Genomic DNA, 20,335 nt, shown 5'->3' with positions numbered 1-20,335 from the left:
CCCGAAAGAATTTCAAATATCATTCAATTTAGCATCCGTACTTTTGAATTCACAAGCACATTTATATTTCTGACAAGCGCCAAAGAAGCAGCCAAGATGCACAATTACCATGAGTTTTTAACTGAATGGGTTCCAAGTAATTCTTCTGGCTGGAAGGATTGTGAACGGCAAATTTGTAGGAACTAATTTTTTACACGCCTTACTGTGGCTGTGTTTTAAGGGCTCTGGGGTGTGAATGCTCTCTGGCTCCATGGTGATACAAGGGAAGACTCCAACTGCGAGTTGATTAGTACCCGCGTGTGAGTGAAGTCTAATTAAACCCAAGAAACATCACGGACTGGCTCATTGAACCACAGACGCCCATATTAAAATGCAACCACTCTTTTTATTTGATGGATATGCTTATCAAATTTTCAGATAAATTGGCCACAATACATCTTGGCGCCGAAATAAAGAATGTTAATTAAAGACTATGTTGCAATTTCAATTATTCATCACAGTGCTGTGTTTGTTTTTAATCTCCTCTTGCTTGATCAGAACTTGTGTTGCTTGGCAATGTGAACCACTGCTAAATCAATTAATATGACACAGAATGGGCTACTTGGGGATAACTTCAGGGAAGGAATATTTATCTCAGAGTGGGAAATAATTATAGAAAAGTCTCTTAATAAGCTTTCACTTATTTTTTTTTCATGGAGTTAGGTGTTTTATTGGTGATGAATCATTTTCTTGGGTCTGCACTGCTACATATGTGATATAACATGGGGATATATGATACATATACTTTTATTTTTATTTTTTATTCTTAGATCCTGTAATCATCTTGACAAAAACTGCTTATATGGTCATTTGCATCAAGTATCTGGCCTGGGAATACATACTGATAAAATGGTGTACATTTTGTATAGGCTACTTATGTAAATGCATTTTAAGTCATTTTGGATAAAAGCATCTCCCCAAATGCATAAATAAAATGTTTTAAGTAAGTAGCAAAACAAGTTACTTCTAAAAAGTGCCCTGATTACATAATGCACATCGCTTGTGGCCAACATTCTAATGAGTACAACTTTTTGGGGTAGAGATTCTAACTTGGTCCTCTTGAAAGTCCATGCACGCTCACTGAATGCATTAAGAGCTAACCCATACCCACATACACTGCTGGATAATGATGCGAAGGTGGTGATATTCTTTTTCTGTGAGTGAGATTTTACTGCTGAGTGAACTACAAGAACATCATAAAGAATAAGCACTAAACATATGAGGATGCACTGTAAAGCAGACCTGCTGTATGTATCCCTTCTCCTAAATTTTTATTCATTACTTTTTCACAAATAAAAAGGGTAACACTTTACAATAAGGTATAAAAAGTGTTACACTTTACAATAATGTCCCATTAGTTAAAACAACTAACAATGAGCAATTAATTTGTTACAGTGTTTATTAATCTTTGTTAACGTTAGTTATAAAATACAACAAAATAAAATGATACACTACATAAAATACAATACAATTACAACTGTTCATTGTTAGTTCTTGTTAGCTGTTTAATAATATTGCCATTTACAACTTTTGGGAAACACTTTTTTCTGCTCCTCAAATACATAAACATTAGAAACATTAAAACGTTTTAAACCTTTATATATAGGCCTATAGTGTTTGTTGAGTAAAGAAAATGCTGAACTTATTCAAACAACCAGTTCTTTATTTACCCTCGCATTGCAAATAAGTAGAGACGGTCCAAAATGTGTGTGACACTTCATCCTAGATTGAGGTGATGAGGCTTTACCGACAGTTTGAGGATCCAATGGAGTTACGAGGTTTAGTCACAAGCTCCTTAAATACTTTTCATTGGTTAAATTTTGCAAAACCTATAAAAGATGACCAATAATAATGATTTATGAAAACAAATATGGAGATAAGAGGTTTCCACCCGACCACAATGCTTTAAATTATGACTTGCTACTAAATCCCTCACAAACAGTAAAATACAATGCAACACCAAAGTTCTTTTAGCACTTTAATGCTAATTGAAAACCATAACATGTCAGCAACATGAACATAGATTACAGATTACATGTGATAAAATGCTTGTTGGGAACCAGTGGGAAATGCTTTGCCACTTTGTTACGCTACTATGTTACTGAGGAAGTGCACAGATTACAGCGTTACTCCCAGCTCTATGCATATAAGGGCTTTTTCACGGTCTCTGACTGAACTGGTGTGAAGGTGAGAGCGATAAAAGATGGAAGGCTGCTGTTACCCAGCGTCTATCTGTCAGCGCTGATAACAGACATAAGACTGCTGTGTCCATCTGAGCAGGGAGACAGAGAACAGAGAATGTTAGCACGCCTGAGAGAAACAGAGGAAGTAAAAGAGTGGAATATTCCAGAAAGACTTGCTGCTGTCTGATAGGAATCTGTGTAGCAGTACAGGAGAAAGCAGAGGATATTGAGGCCACACTCTCTCGCTTGTGCATGACTTTAATAAACCCATTTAGTCAACCCTCCACAATCTATAACAATTCCACACAGTCACATATTTGTGTATAGACTAGAAATGGGTGGTAGAGTCAGACACGGATATGTGCATTTATGATGAATGATTACTGTTTAAACTGTAAATTACTGTAAATGGCGCTCCCCTTTGTGCTACATAGCGTAGCTCTCCGAGTCAAGTTTTACATAGTTTTTGTTTTGGTAGTGTCGTTACTGTCCTTTCATGTGCTGTATGTTAGAGCTCATGTTAAGTATGATCGATTCAGTCGAAGACTCCGCCGACTGGTTAGCAAAGGCCGGCTAACTCTTCCAATCATACTCTTTGCTAATGTCCAGTCCCTAGCAAACAAGATGGATGATCCTTTTAGTCGGATAGCTACACAGAGGTACATCCAGGACTGTTACGTTTTATGTTTCTGTGAAACGTGGCTTGGATAGAGGACCCCCGATGATGCCATAAAACCGGCAGACTACACTGTTTACAGAGCCGACCACATCGCTATGGAATGCGGTAAAACTCGCGGGCTATGCTCATCTTGGAGCACCAATAATATGGTAATATCACAGTCATGTTCTGAAGATGTGGAGTATATTACTTTGAAATGCAGGCCATTTTATTTGCCTAGAGAACTGCAGTGCGTTATACTGAGCAAATTGTATAATCATTCCCACGGCTAACGAGGAAAACACACTTAAAGAATTGCACAACATGATGAGCAGGCACGAGAACTCATACCCAGATGCTACTATGATGATCTTAGGAGATTTTAACCATTGTGACCTCCGAAAAAGTATTCCCAAATTCCATCAGTTTGTTAACTTCCCCACCAGGGGAAATAGCACTTTGGATAAATGCTATAGCAACATTAGAAATGCTAATACTGCTGTCTCCAAGCTGCACTTTGGGAAATGTGATCACCTTGCTATTCTGTTACAGCCCATTTACACCAGGAGGCTTAAAGCTGACCCAGACACAGTCAGGACTGTGAATATGTGGACTGATAATGCATTGGCGGAACTGCAGGGCTCTGATGAAGATGTAACTTTACATCGAAATGTTAGTCATTGTTATGCACCTTAAATAAATAAATTAATAAGAAGACATCTGTGCTGCACCGGTGATTCCCTTTTTTCTCCTTGTTTTGTCCTGCCCTGGTTGCACCGGATTGTTGTGGATTGCAGAAGCGCAGAGAACCTTCTTTTTCATTGGAACTGCAGGGCTGTTTGGAGGCCACAGATATGAACATTTTTAGAGAAGCTCCAGACAATATCCATGAACACACAGACACTGTTAGCAGCTATATTGACTGGTGCACTTCCATCTGCATCCCCTCCAGAACTATTAGAGTGCTGCGCAATCAGAAGCCTTGGTTCAATGCAGATGTGCGCATCAAAATCAGAAACCGGTGTATAGCCTTCAAGTCAGGAGACCCAATATGAGCTCCAAAAATCCATCAGGGCCGCCAAGAGGGCATAAACTCAGAAACTTGAGAGCTGTTACAGGGAAAATAACACTAGAAGAATGTGGCAAGGAATCCAGTCATCTACCAACTACAGGAAAGATGCAAACAGAACTGTGATCCAAGACATCTCTCTACTTTAGGGTGACCAGACGTCCCAAAAAATTCGGGATAGTCCCAAAATCTAAGCTGTTGTCCCAAACCACGAATCCGGCCCTAATTGTCCCGAAAATTATACTAAAGCAAAATCTTGAGTAGTTATCGTCTGATAAAACATTAAAAACTCTCCGTGGAGGTTGAGTCGTCCTGCAGCCAGCCCCCGCCGGCTGCTCATTGGCTGCAGCATCTTTTTTTCAAATTTATATGCATTGATATGCGAGCACAAGTTGCTGCAGCCGCGAGGACAGTGAATGTGCAGACAGCCAGTCGTAAAGGAGTGATTGATTGGTCGCGGCATTGTGTGCAAAAAAATACTTCGGCCTAATGCCTGATGGTGGGTTACACAAAGCAAATCATCTACACAATTATTTTGTTTTCTTATCTAATGACCGACAATTTAGTCGTAATAATAATTTTGGCATAAGGCTTATTACCATTAGGCTATAGCCTGAAAGGTCTGATTTAAGCACTGTTACAACAGTCATTGTTTTTTTGTTTTTTTACAATGACATTTGAGTTCATGATTTTAATGTTGTTGTTTTTTTGTGGCAGTCTAAAGACTAATGACAGACTGTTGATCTTTGAATAAAAATATGTTTGGTTCAGGTTTGAAATTCATTACATTTTATTATAGGCTATGTAGTCTAATGTCATAGTAGGCCCACCCCACCAAAGCACCTGGCCGATGAAGCTGAACGGTAAGCTGGCAGACCTAGGGGTACCAACAACCACTTATAACTGGATAATGGACTTCCTTACAGACAAGCCACAGGTGGTGAGGATGGGAAAGAAGGTCTCAGCTGAGCTTACAGTGAGCACAGGAGCCCCGCAGGGCTGTTGTCTCAGCCCCAAACTCTTTTCACTGTATACACATGACTGTGTCACCATCCAGGACAATAATAATATCATCATTAAGTATGCAGATGATATAACTGTCCTTGGCCTCATCAGAGGGGGCGATGAGTCATCATACAGGGATTGGGTTCATAAGATCACCGTCTATGGGGAGGACAATGATCTTGTTCTTAATATTGACAAAACCAAGGAACTCATTCTGGACTTTAGGAGGAGAGCCCCCCTCCTACAGCCTCTCACCATCAAGGGGGCTGAGGTGACAGCTATATGTTTTTAGGACTTCATATTTCAGAAAACCTCAGCTGGGCTAAAAACACTGTGGCAACAGTGAAAAGAGCTCAGCAGAGGCTGCATTTCATCAGATTGCTGAAGAAGGCCGGACTTCAGTGTCAACCCCTCACCCATGCCTATAGAGGCCTTGCTGAGAACATCCTCACCAGCGGTATTACAGTGTGGTATGGCAACACCACCTTGGCTGAGAGGAAATTGCTGCAACGGGTCATAAAAACTGCAGAGAGGGTTATCGGGTCTAACCTCCCCACCATAGACAGATACACCCAGCACTGCAGGAGGAAAGCACAGAGCATCCTTAGGGACAAACATCACCCAGTTTATGCTCTGTTTAAGTGGGTGGACACTGGCTACAATCTGAGACACCGCAGGCCTGTGAACATCAGCACTCACAAGGCCCGTCTGTTTAACAGCTTCTTTCCAGCCACTGTTAGGTTAGTGGCACAGGACATTAAGGAGCATTAATACAAACATATTACATGTAGAAAGAAAGAAAGAAAGAAAGAAAGAAAGAAAGAAAGAAAGAAAGAAAGAAAGAAAGAAAGAAAAGAAAGAAAGAAAGAAAGAAAGAAAGAAAGAAAGAAAGAAAGAAAGAAAGAAAGAAAGAAAGAAAGAAGGCCATGAAAAACAATCTGCTAAGCAATCTTTTATTTCCAAAATTAATTTTGTACTATATATACACTGAAACATTTTCACATTTGCTTAAAGCTACAATATGTATTTTTTTTTCGCCGCTAGGGGTCGCTAACCTCTTAGAATAACAAAGGCGTAGGTTGATGACGCAGTGATAAGCGGAATGATGGGACTTGTTTTCAGGATCTATGGATGAGTGAATACACTGATGTTTTTAACATGACTGTGGTATGAAGCAGGTCGTGATTGCTAATGAGAGCCAGATATCAGCACCACACGCCAATCCCGCGGATATAAAGGAATATAAAGGAGCTCTCGGCATCTCGAAAACGCCATGCTGATATTGATCCTTTAGTTCGTTTATCCTCGTTTTAGATCTCCTTAACAAAGTCTGATTGCCATAATGTCCATAATGTTTGAGCGAAACAACAACAACGTGAGCGTGCGCTAGACGTAACACAGTTGTCCACGTCTGTCGCCATGGTTACTATGGCAGTATGAGCGGAAACCAGGGATAACGCGGATATTACGTCATTGACAGGCGACAAGTGAACAGGGAGTCAGGGACGAGCCATTATTTAAAACTGGAATTTCTCTGAAATTAAAAATCTTTGGGAACTTTTGGGATATTGTAAGTACACAACTGCAGGAAATATATCACACTGTGTAAGTGATTTTGGGATATTTTATTACAAAGTTCGTACATATTGTAGCTTTAACTAAAGTAATGGCCAGTAATTGTTAATGCAAATTTATAAATTCAATATCAATATTTGCTAAGAAAATAATGAAACATTTTGTCCATCAATCGGAGGGAGAAATAGGGTCCGTTTTTCCGAGGACACATTTGCACATTCCGTCTTCACTATTTACTAATTGTCCTTCTAGGTACACATGTGTCAGATGGATGTGTTTAATCATCATGCCACATTGTGCTATTTTGTCAGCTCCTCGGACAGAAATCGTAAGCTCTAAATGATATCTATAATCAGCTCATTACCTCATGAGGAAACATTTCATGTGCATTTGGATGTTCATTTACCTCAGAGACTTTGAATGGGTCAGTCGTTTCTGTTTTTGCTGAAAACAAACAGATGCTAATTATATTTCCACAAACTGAACTTCTCATTCAATGCCAATTCATCAGTCTCTGGTGCTGGATGCACATTAGTGTCTTCGTCTGTGTTTTTAAATGCCATCTTTCCAAAAATGTGGACAACAGCCTAACGCAGGATGCATGGTAATGCAAGGTACAGCTCCTGACCATAATCCATCTCATACTCTGTGAGATATCTGCACACACACAGAGGCGCAGCGGAAGGGAACGAAAAAAATGCTTATTCCAAAACACGTTAATGAATGAACTATTGCTATGCTTGCAGAAAAGCCGGGCCAAAAATAATTCTTAGGCATTAGCGTAGCATTGTAGTTGCTTATCCATACATCTTGTTCTCAAGAGGCACATTTGCGGAATCATAAATAGAAAAATAAAATGACGATGCCCAGAGTTTTTTTCCCCCAAGCCTTTCAGGAGTTCTCCAAGGTGAGCTAGCAGATATAGTGCCGTTAGCCAAAGCTAACGCTAAGTAGGCCTCAGAAATCAACTACGTGCAAAGAGACGGAAATCTGACTGGAGACAGCAGAATCAGCAACTCCCAGAGAGGATCTTTTCAAACAACGACTATTTCACACTTCTAGAAGAGCAACAATGAAGATAGGTGGTGGAAGATAAGTGGCCAATTGACCACAGTTTTAAATCATGCAGTGAAAGTACTGAGCATCATCACATTTCGATAAGCCGCAGGCCAATCCACCTCTCTCAGCAGTGCAAGAACCTCAAGGGAGACACTAGACTCCAAACGAATAGCCTGTCACTTATATAATAACCTGAAATAAGTAGCAGATTGGTTAAAACAGCATTAGCGTCTGAACACTTCAGATGAGATGCAATATTGCCTTTGTCCTCGCACCGTTTATGGTCATTTTAACTCATTTGTTAGTATAAATCAAACCAACGGTCCTCTGGGCATATAGGCTGTGGGCATGGAATCCTAATTTTTACGTCTTCATTTTTTCTTCTCATCTCATCAATTTATTTTTCACCCTTTATGCACTTTCTATCAATAAAACAGCAGTGGGCAGAGGACAGAAGTCATATGTAATGTTTATACACATATTTTTTGTACGTTTGGATATATAATGTTTCTAAAATTATTAATGTAAAATTACATTTTACACTTGATATAGATATAGAGATATATTTGAGACTGTAACACATATCCTAAACCACTTCTGGAAAATATAGAAAGAAAAAAAGATTGGGTAAAGTGATGCAATCCCTTTAAATGAGATGAATAAAGCACCAGAAATCACAGAAACCGCCATTCTGTCAAATTAGGCAAAATGCATTTAAGGAATGTGATGGCTGTTAACATATTTAAGTAATCTTATTGCTTAAACACGGTAAAGTCAACATTTTAAATCCATGAATTTATTGTGAACCTATAAAAGATTTGTAAACATCTGATCTCTTAAATTGTTCATCCATGCATTTCTTATTTTAGATGATGTAACGAAATTATATTAATAATACATTTTTCACACTTTATGTATGAATGTCTATCACTAATGTGATCACACTCATTTTGATTTCCACAGAATAAAGAAAAGTCTTACAGGTCTGGAGTGACATGAGGTTGAGTAAAAACCACATAATGACGTGATACATCTTATAATTTAATGGCTTTTTTTTTTTTCAGACTGGATGTCTCCCAACTTACCATATCACGAGCCAACCCCAAATATGACCGACCCTTCCAAGAGCGCGAGAATATTTTTACAAACGACCAGAGCCATTCGGTTATTAAACATGCATGCTTTAGAACATAGCTCCGAACTAGATTTGGACTCATTTTCAGAACTCATTTGCCTATACTCAGTAGCTCAACCATTTGGACTTTCCTTCGCCTGTTTCACTCTAAAGAAAAGTTTGGAATGAGTAAATGATGGGGGGCTCAGCACCCCATGAGTCCACGTAATGAGTTGCAGTTTCCAGAGTACCATCACAACAAGAGGTAAATAGCATAATTTGGATTGGAAGTAATACAAGACTAAGGCCATTCTGAAGCAAATGGCCACACACACAGTAAAAGTGACGGAGAGTGAAAAGAAAGGAGATTAGGAATGAAGGACAAGCGGTGGCTCACACATGGATTTGACAAGAGAATATACAGGAAAAAATACAAAGAAAAGACAAGCAGCGGGTCTAAAGCTCAGCAGGAGATGGGCTGTAATTTCAGACTTCTTTTTGCTTTAATAGACCTGTAATCAGTCTAAATCCAGCACTGTCGCTCTGCAGGAATCCTGCGGACTGTGTTTGTGCGGTGTTTTGTGCCCGTTTGCCTTTGTGTTGCATTGGACTATAGGATGCCATGGTTATGTTTGGGCACAACAGGATGTAACTGCACTAATTTTCTCTCTGTCTTGTTCTTCAAACAAGGTCCACAGTTTGGCACCTTACCTTGTATGTTTTGCTCGTATCCACTTTTCCCATTGTCTGTTCTCCTTCTCTCATCATTGGTGGATATATTTAGAGTATAAATGGGTACTGAAGGTTAAGCTATCCACTGCTAAAGGCATCAACTCTCTCTTTCTCTGTAAATAATATTTAAGTAACTAAATAACTGTTTTTACACTGTTTTTTTTTATTAAACTGCACTTGTTATGTCACGTTTTGGAATGATAACCGAAATACTGTATATTTATTTTGCTTCAAAAAATCTGATTTAAGAATAAAAGTGCTAATAACTCAAGATATATAAAAAAATATGCTGTGTGGAATAGCCATAAACACGTTCGCTTAAATAAAATTTTGTATTCTTGGTCAAAAGTTCAGGGTTGGGAAGATTTTTTTTTTTTTTTTAAGAAATTAATCATTTTGCTCAGCAAGGATGCATTAAATTTATCAGCAGTGGCAGTCAAGATTAAATCTATTTCAAATAAATATTGTTCTTTGTTTTTTTTTTTCAACATTGCAATAATAAGAAATGTTTAGAACATGTAGATCAGGAGCGCTTCCCAGATTCACTTATCTTGGTAGAGGTGCTCTTTGGAAGAGGTAGAGTAGATTTTAAACAAAAGAAAAACTCCAAGGCACTCTCCTGGAATATTAAAAAATGCCTTTATTTTATGGCATAGTCAAAAGAGACTTTTAAAATGACTCCAACGCATTTCAGCACACTGGCCTTCGTCAGGGAATCAAACATCATGATGCATCATTGCTTATTTAATTGAGGGAAACAAGCAAATTCAATGTATTAGGCTTGTATAGCACTGGTTAATCAGCCTATATTATCATATAGTAAACGCACTTTACTGTTGCCTCATTGTGCATCCCGTGACCTTTTAAGAAGTTGTTTTACTCTCAAGAGCGTATATGGATGTGAATAATACCCATGTCAGGACCCGCCAAATCACGTGGCCACATAGTGATTAATTAGAGCTGTGACTGCTTTTATAAGCACTAGCATGTTTATGGCAGTGCAATGATAGAAGGTTCAAATAATAGCCTATGCACATCCGGGCTCACAACATGTAGCAGTAAGCTTTGTGTTTTCAGTCTCAGCTATGAAATAACTCTTCAGGTGGACACATATTGCTTGAGGAAATGTGGCATTATGGCTATACATATTTTCTGTTTTTATCAAAATGAGGGATTATCAGGAATTCTCTCACCTCATCATGTGTATGACTGTATTATTCAAAAATGACTGATATCAATTTCTTGGAAACAATAAAAAAGGTGCAATAATGTCATCAAAAGTTATTTCCATTGCTGTATGCTGAAGCTAGTGGCACATAAATTCCAAACCAACTTTAAGTTTTTACTAATGCTACAGAAGAATATGTCTATGTAGAAAAATGGTCCTTTTCAGAAAATGGTGCCATTTATGACAGATGTCAAGTTTTTTTTTTTTTTTTTTTTTACTCCCACCTCAGACCCAAAGTACACTGTACAATCGAATTGGTTAGACTTACTTTAAGAAAGCATGCAAACCCTTTGCCTTAAAAAAAAAAAAAACCAAGTAAAGTAAAATAGTAATATTATGTTGTACTGACAAATGCTTAGTTATTTTCACTTACACAAGAGTTATAGTAACTAAAAAAGAACTGAGAGTACTTGATAATTTACTTTAAATACAATTTAATTGTTACCATTGTTGTGTTTTGCATTTTGAATGTTGAAGTATGTTTGTGACTTGAGCATGGTCAGTTGCAAGACCATGTTAAATTAAGTTAAATGTTTTTTTATTTTTATTTTTTTTATTAAAAGTTTAAAAGTTTCACAAGGTTAAAAGTTAAAAAGTTTCACAAGGTTTTTATTACATAAGTGTTAGCAATAAAATGTTAAAAAATCATTATTTGACATGAAATATATATACACACTAATTTTTAAAACGATCAGATTATTTTTGGGGGTTTATAATAATAATTATAATAATTATAATAATTTCATGGACAAAAAAATAAAAATAAAAATAAAAGCAATATACAGCCATTTCCTACATTGCTAATATAAACACCAAATCAGCACATTATTTCTGAAGGATAATGTGACTCTAAAGACTGGAGTAATGGCTGCTGCAAATTCAGCTTTGCCATCGCAGGAGTTAACCATAAAATAGAATATGTTAATAGAGGTATTTCACAATATTACTGTTTCTACTGTATTTTAGACCAAATAAATACAGTCTTGGTGAGCATAAGCCACTTCTTCCGGTAATTATATCTGTAGTAATTCATGGGGACACTTAAATTGCACCGTTTACACCGAATAACACAGCTGGTTTATTTGTGTTTTTTTTTACAGACCAATATACTGATCTGAAGCACCTATACAGTAATATAGCATCAAGAACATTTTTTATCAAAAAAAAAAAAGACTAAAATATGGTTCTTGATAAGAATGCTATGGCTGAACCAAAGAACCATTGAAGAACCATTATTTTTGCAACAGTGCAAATTCTGCACTGAGAACAGAATGGGCCAGAGCATAACAGAGGGGAAAAGAGAGCAAATACATCCCACTTCCCCTCCTCTTCTTCACACATAGGATGTTTTATATGTAGGATGTCCTTTTGAAGCGTCGAACAGATCAGATTATCTGGACTCAGCATGTTTCACTGCCTCAGCTGATGTTGGATAGTGATATAGAGCCTTGTATACACCTGTTAAACTGCAAGGCAGTCGATACACAAATAATGGGGATTTGCTTTGACAAAAGAACTAACCTTTTGGGGACACGAAAGGAGATTCAATACAGAAGAGCAGCTCTCCAACAAAACAGATGTATGTGCTTCTATACATTATTCATTCCATTAAATGGCAATTTGTTTAAGAATTCAGGGTGACAAAATCTGAACACTGTGCCTTATCCTTCTGACAACAGCATTGTGTAAGAATGACACTGCCTGGATGGCATCGACTGTGCTTCTGAATGTTTACAAAGGATTATGGAGGATTGCGATGGAATACTCAGAACTGTGTGTGTAATAAAATGAGCAACAAAAACCTGATTAGGTTGATTTTAACAGCCTCTGCTTCCTAAAAAAAATGAAAATAAATCAGTGCATTTAAGCAGACACACACGCAGTCAACATCTTTCCTCGTATTTGTTCTCAGATATGGGCTATATCCAAGACCTTCTCACAATCTTAACACTGGGCGCATGCAGCTAAAATTAGCTGGGCATGCAATATTACAGGGTCTGTAGTGGACAATATGGTGCATTGGAAGACATTTAACCATAAACATGGGGGATTATGGAAAAATCTAGCTAAAACATCTTTTAGCTGGTCATTAGCTGGAGCATTAGCTGTAGGTGATTTACTAGCTGGACTATCTGCAGCTGGGGTAAAGATCTTGATCTTGATCAATAAATATTATGGTCATATACACTATTGTGCAAAAGTTTGGGGTCGGTATGATTTAATGTTTTTAAAGAAAAGTATCTTGCCAACCTGATCTCACGGGAAAACATACAAATTCTACAAGGTGGCTAATTCGTACGAATTCATACGACCTCACTCGTACGAATTAGTACGATTTGTGCAAAATCGTACATATTTTATGAATTGCCCAATTCGTATGAATTCATACGAATGACCTACCCCTGACCCCGCCCCTAAACCTACCCATCACGTGGGTTTAGACAAATCGTACAAATCGTAGAGTGAGGTCGTACGAATTTGTACGAATTAGCCAACATTTTATCATTCGTATGAATTCGTACGAATTGGTCGTGAGATAGTGTTGATCTTGCTCACCAATACTGCATTTATTTGATACAATAAAACATAGAGTGGAAACAGTAAAACTGTAAATTGTTATTACTATTTTAAAATTACTGTTGTCTATTAATATATTTTAAAATGTTGTTCCAGTGATGGCAAGGCTGAATTTTCAGCAGCATTACTGCAGTTTTTGATGATGAATAGAAAGAAATAGAAATATCACAATTTGTTTGTAATGTTTTGATAAATTTTATCTTTTAATGCATACTTGCTAAATAAAAGTATTATTATTATTATTTTTTTTTTAATCTTATTGACCCCAAACGTTTGAACGGAAGTGTATAATTAATTACATAACAAATATATTAAAGGTGCATTGCGCAACTTTTCATGTTAAAAATACCCGTTTTCTAACCCATACATGCTTAAACAATTGCCTGATGGGCTGACTGAGCCCTTCTCTGATCACTGCGATTGCCTCTATAATCCTGTACAGTAAAATAAATAAGAGGGATTCGGGTCGGAATCTGAGACTGGGCGTGACGTCATGCGCGTTCACGGCACGCTCATATGTCTGGCAGGTTTGTGTATGCGCCGACGCCGCCATTCTCCGTAGAAAATGGATTCTAAGAGACCGGCTTGTAGTTCATTTCAAACACCAACGCAAACTCCACGTAAGATAAAAAAAAAAAGAGAACTTTTGTCTAGTGCAACCAAAAGGTCCAAATTGGAGTCAAACAGGCGTCGGGGTAAGACGAGAGTAAACATAGGGAAGGCTTTCAACAAATGGAGAGATCTCCGGTCTGCTCTAGGGCTCAAACGGGATCCTCAGTTGGCTTTTTTCTTGATAAAAAGGTAAGATATATCCCATTCTCTAATGTCTGATACGGCCAATAATGACAATAAATGACGATCCATAAAATGTGTAATGCTTTAGCGTAAGCTAGATAAATGTACAATCGGAATAGGTTTTACTAACTTACCATTGTCAGTGATCAGGTTCAGAATGATTGTGATATAAAATGCTGATATATAAGTTAGATACTTAGACACAAATTTTGAGCAAATTACTGCTTAATTACGATGTATTGCTATTGGAATATGCTACTTAGCTGATCAATAAAACAGGCTAAACCCCCGCAAATCTTCGGCGGATTAGCCTGTTTGGCTTTTATGGTAACGTCATAGTGCCACTTGATTGTTTATTACCTTGAGACATTTGGGTGTACTTTGTTGACCGACTGTGTATGGTATGGTATCATGATTACAATTTTGAGCTTTTACAAAGTTATAACTTATATTGTTCATGAACGTGTTTCCATAATAATAGTCATAAGTGGATACAGTAAACACATAACACAGTTCAACATGGAGATAGATGGGAATAAAAAACGAAGTTTTCTACTACCCCCATTTTTTCCCTCACACATAAGTGTGTTATTTACTCAATTGCCTTTCCTTTCACATATTTTAAATTACTTGCAGATTTAAAACTTTATTACCTCTGAAGACATTATGATTGTAAACAAAAGATTTGTGCGGCTGATGCTCCTTGGGTTATGACCAGCTCGAGCTCGTGCAAGCGTGCGTGTGCGTGTGGTCCGTGAGCGTGCACACCTCTGGTTGCAGTTTCGCTTGCCGCCAGAGGGGGCGTAGTTCTGCGAAAACTCAGACTCTCGCGCAATGCACCTTTAAAAAGATAGTTCACCCAAAAAAAAAAGAAAACGCTGTCAACTCAGTCTTCATTCAATCACCATTGTGTTCCAAACCTGTATGACTGACTTCTGCAGAACACACAAAAAATGTATTGTAAGGTATACTATCCTTTTACAGATTAACAAAATAATTGCAGAAAAGTTGGGTGGGGAAAAAACAAACAACAAAAAAAAAACCAGGATATTATGAAATAGAGGAAATTCAGACATATAGGCTACACCAAATTCCTGTTCTTTTATAATATGCACTGAATTTGACAAATAGCTTTCTCTGTTGATAAAGTACATTATACTGATGTGCACAGTATATACACTGTTAGACTTTTCTGTAATTTCTACAGTTATTTACTTTAAATCCCCCAGTATTATACTGCTATTTCTCTTTACAGTAAATAACTGTGATTCCAATTGCATCATGGGAATTTTCTGTGACGTCTAACGCCACATACAGAGACTTACTGTATTTTTTAAATTTGCTGTATACTACTGTATTTGACGTAACTGCCTCTCTGGCTGGCACCATTCCACCGTGCTTTTTATTTCCTAATTTTTGCCTTACACCGCGTGTCTACAACGCTATAATAGCCAGAGGCTGTCTATATTGGACACATTGAAGCGACCGGACCTTTAAATGCAAACCTGTTTATCCCTTGTAAGAACTAGCGCGAGCGCTTGGACTCGTATCGGACTACGTCTGAAATATAACGGCCGCGGCGCATCACTACACTGTCTGGGATTTGTCGTGTCGCGTCAGACAGACATCCAGTGGAGGTAATGGGGTCTGTCTTTTGTTGGATCATTCCTTTGTTGGAAAGTTCGTGTCTGGCCCGGGGAATAGACGGAATTCACTTCACCGAGAGAGAGATCAGCAAGCAAGGTAAAAAAAAAACATTCTGTGTATGTTGACCATAGACTGGGTGTTGACAGGATTGTGCCCAGTTTAACGTATGTTATAACGTTAACGTTAGCCTAACGTTACTAGTCGTCAACATGGCGGTAACGAACTTTACCATGGTAAACTGAGCTAACGTTTCATTTTACACACTTTGTTAGATTATTGAATTGTCGAGTTAAAATATGCCAACGAGCAACGCGTTTACATTAACAATAAATGTGAATAAACTAATGTGAAATTCGGTTATAGTTTTAGCATTAGTTTGCAAACTATAGCCTACCATATTATAGTTTTTTTTTTTTATGGAAGTTAATATTTACTTCCATTTTTGTGTTTAAAGGCAACTGCAACAAAGCGCCAATTCGCGCCAGTGACTTAGCAAGATTCCAGAGGTAGGCCAGCCCATTTGTGATGTATTTTGAGATAAGTTTGCTGAAATGATTAGCATACGGTATGTGAAAATTGCTTTTGAGCCACTGGTGCAGACTAGGTAGCTTACAATATCTTATAAAATCTCTATAAAATTGGCTAACTTTATATCAAATAAGTGACCTTTGCATTATGTCTAACTTTATTACACAGCAAATGAACCAATCAGAAGATGGACCATTGTCTTTGTTCAGTCTCACCAGATTAAATGTATCCAGGTAAGCACTGCAGTAAAACTCTCACTAATTCATTCAGACCAAATCTAGCATTCTAAACAACTTAAGTTTATATTTTTGCATTATTTTTATATTTTATTAGCCAGAAGACTCTCTACCATTGCAGTCCCACCTGACTAGGAAGGTCCTAATATCAGCGCACAGGTGGGTTAACTACTGTAGGAAGGAAAACGATCATCACACAGTGATTTCTTGCATGTATCTTACTGTGTATTTGTCTCAAACAGGTACTCCTTCACTGCAGACAAGCTGAAATGGGCTAAAATCATCTATTTCAGTCGTTCTTTCTATGGATCTCAGCATTTTTGGACAGAATTTAGGATTTGTAAGTATTAAAATTTAATCTGGCATAATTTAATTTAGTTCTTTTGTATGCTATTTATTGACAAAAGCTGTTTACAAATATATATTCTTAGGTTTTTGTGAAAATAATAATAAAAATTAACAAAAAAGGAGGTTAAAAATAATGTGACACTAATATTCTCTCTCTCTCTCTCTCTCTCTCATATAGTTTTGGAACCGGGATCTCCTCTGAAGGACTGAGTACATTTGTGTTTGTGGGCACGCACACAGACCAGGGAACACTCTGATGTTGTCAATCAAGTTCTGAACAGGAACCAATCTTTGGAGAAGTTCATTTATTCACAAAGGTGGACAAAAACATTGTGTTGGCTTTTTAAAGATTATTTTGATGATGACTTTTACTCCTATGCTGTAGAAAAGATGGAGTAGACAGTCAGACATTGATAATAATAAGAAATGTTTCTTGAGCATCAAAGAGACTTCTTTCAAAAACATTACGACACTTAAATACTTCTTTTGGCCTCCAGTGTACATGAATCCAACACATTTTTGGAAATAAGTGAAATTATTTTTAAGGTGGGGTTATGTGTCTTGTATTGTGAAAAGAACTGTGTTTTGTCCTGTTTTGGACATTTCCTTTTTGAATGCTTAAAAATGTATTTATATTCTGCAGTTTTATGAATGTAATGGTTGATATTTCATTATAATACTTGTATAAGCTAAACAACCAATGACTCTACATTCATTTAGTCAAATGCTAATGTTTTGTTTATGGTTTTATGTATGTTTTCAAAAATGTTTGCAGTGAAGGACAGCACATAATGTGTTAATTTAACACGTTTACACATCTTTGTGCTAACCTCTCTGACATATTTACTTTGTTAAAATCATTAACACAATGAATGAGTTAAAATTAACACAAAAAATGTTGTCTCTAAACTCACCCATTAATGTGTAAAAATGTCACACATCATTTCCAGCATTGGCATGTTTATTTTGTGATATATATGAAATGTTTTAAATAAAAAAATGGTATTTTGTGATAACTTTGTCTAATTGGTTTGTATGAAAGTAGTACTTATGTAGGATAAAAATAAAATTAATCATATATCAAAATTATCAAATCTAATTTATATTTAGTACAAATAAAAATAATTACAGTAGTGTACTGATTAGCTTAGTTTTTACAGTAATGCACTGTACTGATTAGCTTCGTTTTTACAGTAATGCACTGTATTACACAAAACTGAAATACGGTTTGGTACTGTAACTCTTAATTACAGTAACTTACTGGCAACAGTGTTGCCAGTAAGTTACTGTAAAAAACCCTTGAAAAGTCTAACAGTGTATATATTACTGGCCAGTGTGTTATTTGACCTATAAATGTACAAACAGCAACTTCGGTGTTGTTACAGAAGTATAAATTGAACATGAAGGATTATAATTTGGTTTGCGATCAGGTTACTGGATGTTAAATGAAAGAACTGATAACATCTGAATCACCGACTTCTTATGTTTAATTTGCAATGTAACTGTCACCTAAGTCTAAGACCACAGCATATCAGTAAACATTAAAGACTCACAATGAGAATGTCAGTTTTCACTCTTATTTAAACGTTCAATAACTCCTTCAAAAGTGTAACAAATTGCAAGTAGATTCTAGACTTTAGGCCTACAGATTTAAGATTTAACCGGGGCTTGAAAGTGCCACAGCTGAAGGAATTCTGTTGACATAAATTACATAATCACAAGAGAAATTCTGCAGCATCACTGCTGTTGACACCTGTTTGATCACAGGTTGTGGAAATGGAGCATAATACCTCCTACTGACTAAGCTCACAATCTTTTTTCCTCTCTCTTTTATCTGGGATAAGAGAAGCTCTGGATAGGATCGCTGTTCCCGCTGCAGGAAAAACTGATATCCATTTTCATTGGTGTATAAAAGCCCCTAAGGGATGCAGGCCTGCTCTTGGTGGACTCACTTGAGTAGAAGGGTGAAAGCAAACCATACTTTTTCTTCCCTTTTTTTTTTTTTTTCTAAGACGCTCACTCTATCTGTCAATCTCTCTGGCTCTGCATTTCACAAGACAGGACAGCAAAAAATAAATGAAAGTTCTGAAGTCTGAGCCTGCATAATGGCTGTCAGAGCACACACACATACACACATTAAAACATTGATCAAAGGTGAAAAATCTTGACATGAAGCAGACTTTAATGTGCACTTGATCCCTGAAGCACATCTGTCCAAGGAAGATGGATTTCATGGGAGAAACCTTTTTTTTTTTTTTTTTTTTTTTTTTTTTAAGAAACGAAAGGTTAAAATGGTGGTTGAATCATTATTCAAAAGATAGTTCAGGTTCTCTAATCTGATTGGACAAGCGGTGTTCCAAGCATGACTTGCTGAACATTTCGAGCCTTGTGATTTTATTAGTATCATAATATATTTACACATTTGAATGGACACTTACACGTACATATTGATAGCATCTAAAAAGCTGTTTAGAAACTTAAAACCACATTAAATGCATTAAATAAATGTAAAAAAGTTTAACACAATTGATCAAATAAGTTATACAACTAAAATAACCCGTCAATATTTTATGAAACTCAAATGATTTGCAAATGTGTCTATCCAAACTTATGAAAATGTGTATGTGCCATAAGTCTATAGTATATATAACTTCCTAGGAATACTAATAAGATCATGTTGGGTATTTCTCATATGTGGCATTGTTCCATCACTTTGTCCCCAGTGGCTGGAATACATAATGTGTTATATGTTTCTGCCTGGCGATATGGATCTTCTGCAGAAAATAAAAAATATGAATTCATGCATCATTAGCCTAATCCTGAGAGCATTTAAACCACATTGCATTTAACGGCAACCACTAAATCTTTAATAAAAGATCTGGAAGGTTACATAAAAACAGTAATGCATCATTTTTTTTTTTTAATGCATCACAATTTTTAAGAAAATTGCATGTATCTTCTCTGGCTCAGTAAACATTAATCATTAACCTCAACATATTGTTGATGTTGATCCAAACCACTGAATCAACTGGACAACCATTCCCTATTCATGCACACACACACATGCACGGAAGCAAGCACGCATGCACGTACACACACACACACACACACACACACACACACACACACACACACACACACACACACAGAGTATAATCAGTAAAGCTAAACAATAGACAGCACACAACATTAATGGAAGCACAAATCAGTATGCACACAGACATCAGTATGCACAGGGTGCAGTGAACAAAGAAAGCAGAGCTTCACGGCAGAATATTTAAATAGTGAAATATTCCTTGTGCATGACTGTAACCCTAATCCTAAATGGAAGAAACATCAAAGAGAAATTATAAGGCCTATTTTCACCATGAGTGAAAATTCAGTGAACAAGATTTAAGATTTTAGAAGTCAACATGAAATCAAAATGGGCGCTGCTTACTTCCATAATGAATGTTCACAGTCTTCAAAAAATATTTTAATGGGGTATTTTAATGATAAAATCTGGTATATTGGTATATATACATATATCACTTGTTTTCATT

At 36.9% G+C, this 20,335-nt stretch overlaps 1 long non-coding RNA gene across 1 annotated transcript; it reads left to right on the top strand.

The window, feature by feature from the left end:
- The first annotated feature begins 15,728 nt into the window (after positions 1 to 15,728).
- On the top strand, positions 15,729 to 18,029 carry LOC311285252. The gene is made up of 6 exons (XR_014626324.1): positions 15,729 to 15,777; positions 16,136 to 16,187; positions 16,378 to 16,442; positions 16,543 to 16,604; positions 16,688 to 16,785; positions 16,972 to 18,029. It is a non-coding gene; the product is annotated as an uncharacterized lncRNA (long non-coding RNA).
- The last annotated feature ends 2,306 nt before the right edge of the window (positions 18,030 to 20,335 follow it).

This window comes from Rutilus rutilus, assembly GCF_951802725.1.
Source record: "Rutilus rutilus genome assembly, chromosome: 2".
Taxonomy (NCBI): Eukaryota; Metazoa; Chordata; class Actinopteri; order Cypriniformes; family Leuciscidae; genus Rutilus; species Rutilus rutilus.
Note: the sequence above shows the minus strand (reverse complement) of the source record. Positions and strands in the feature narration are given on the sequence as shown.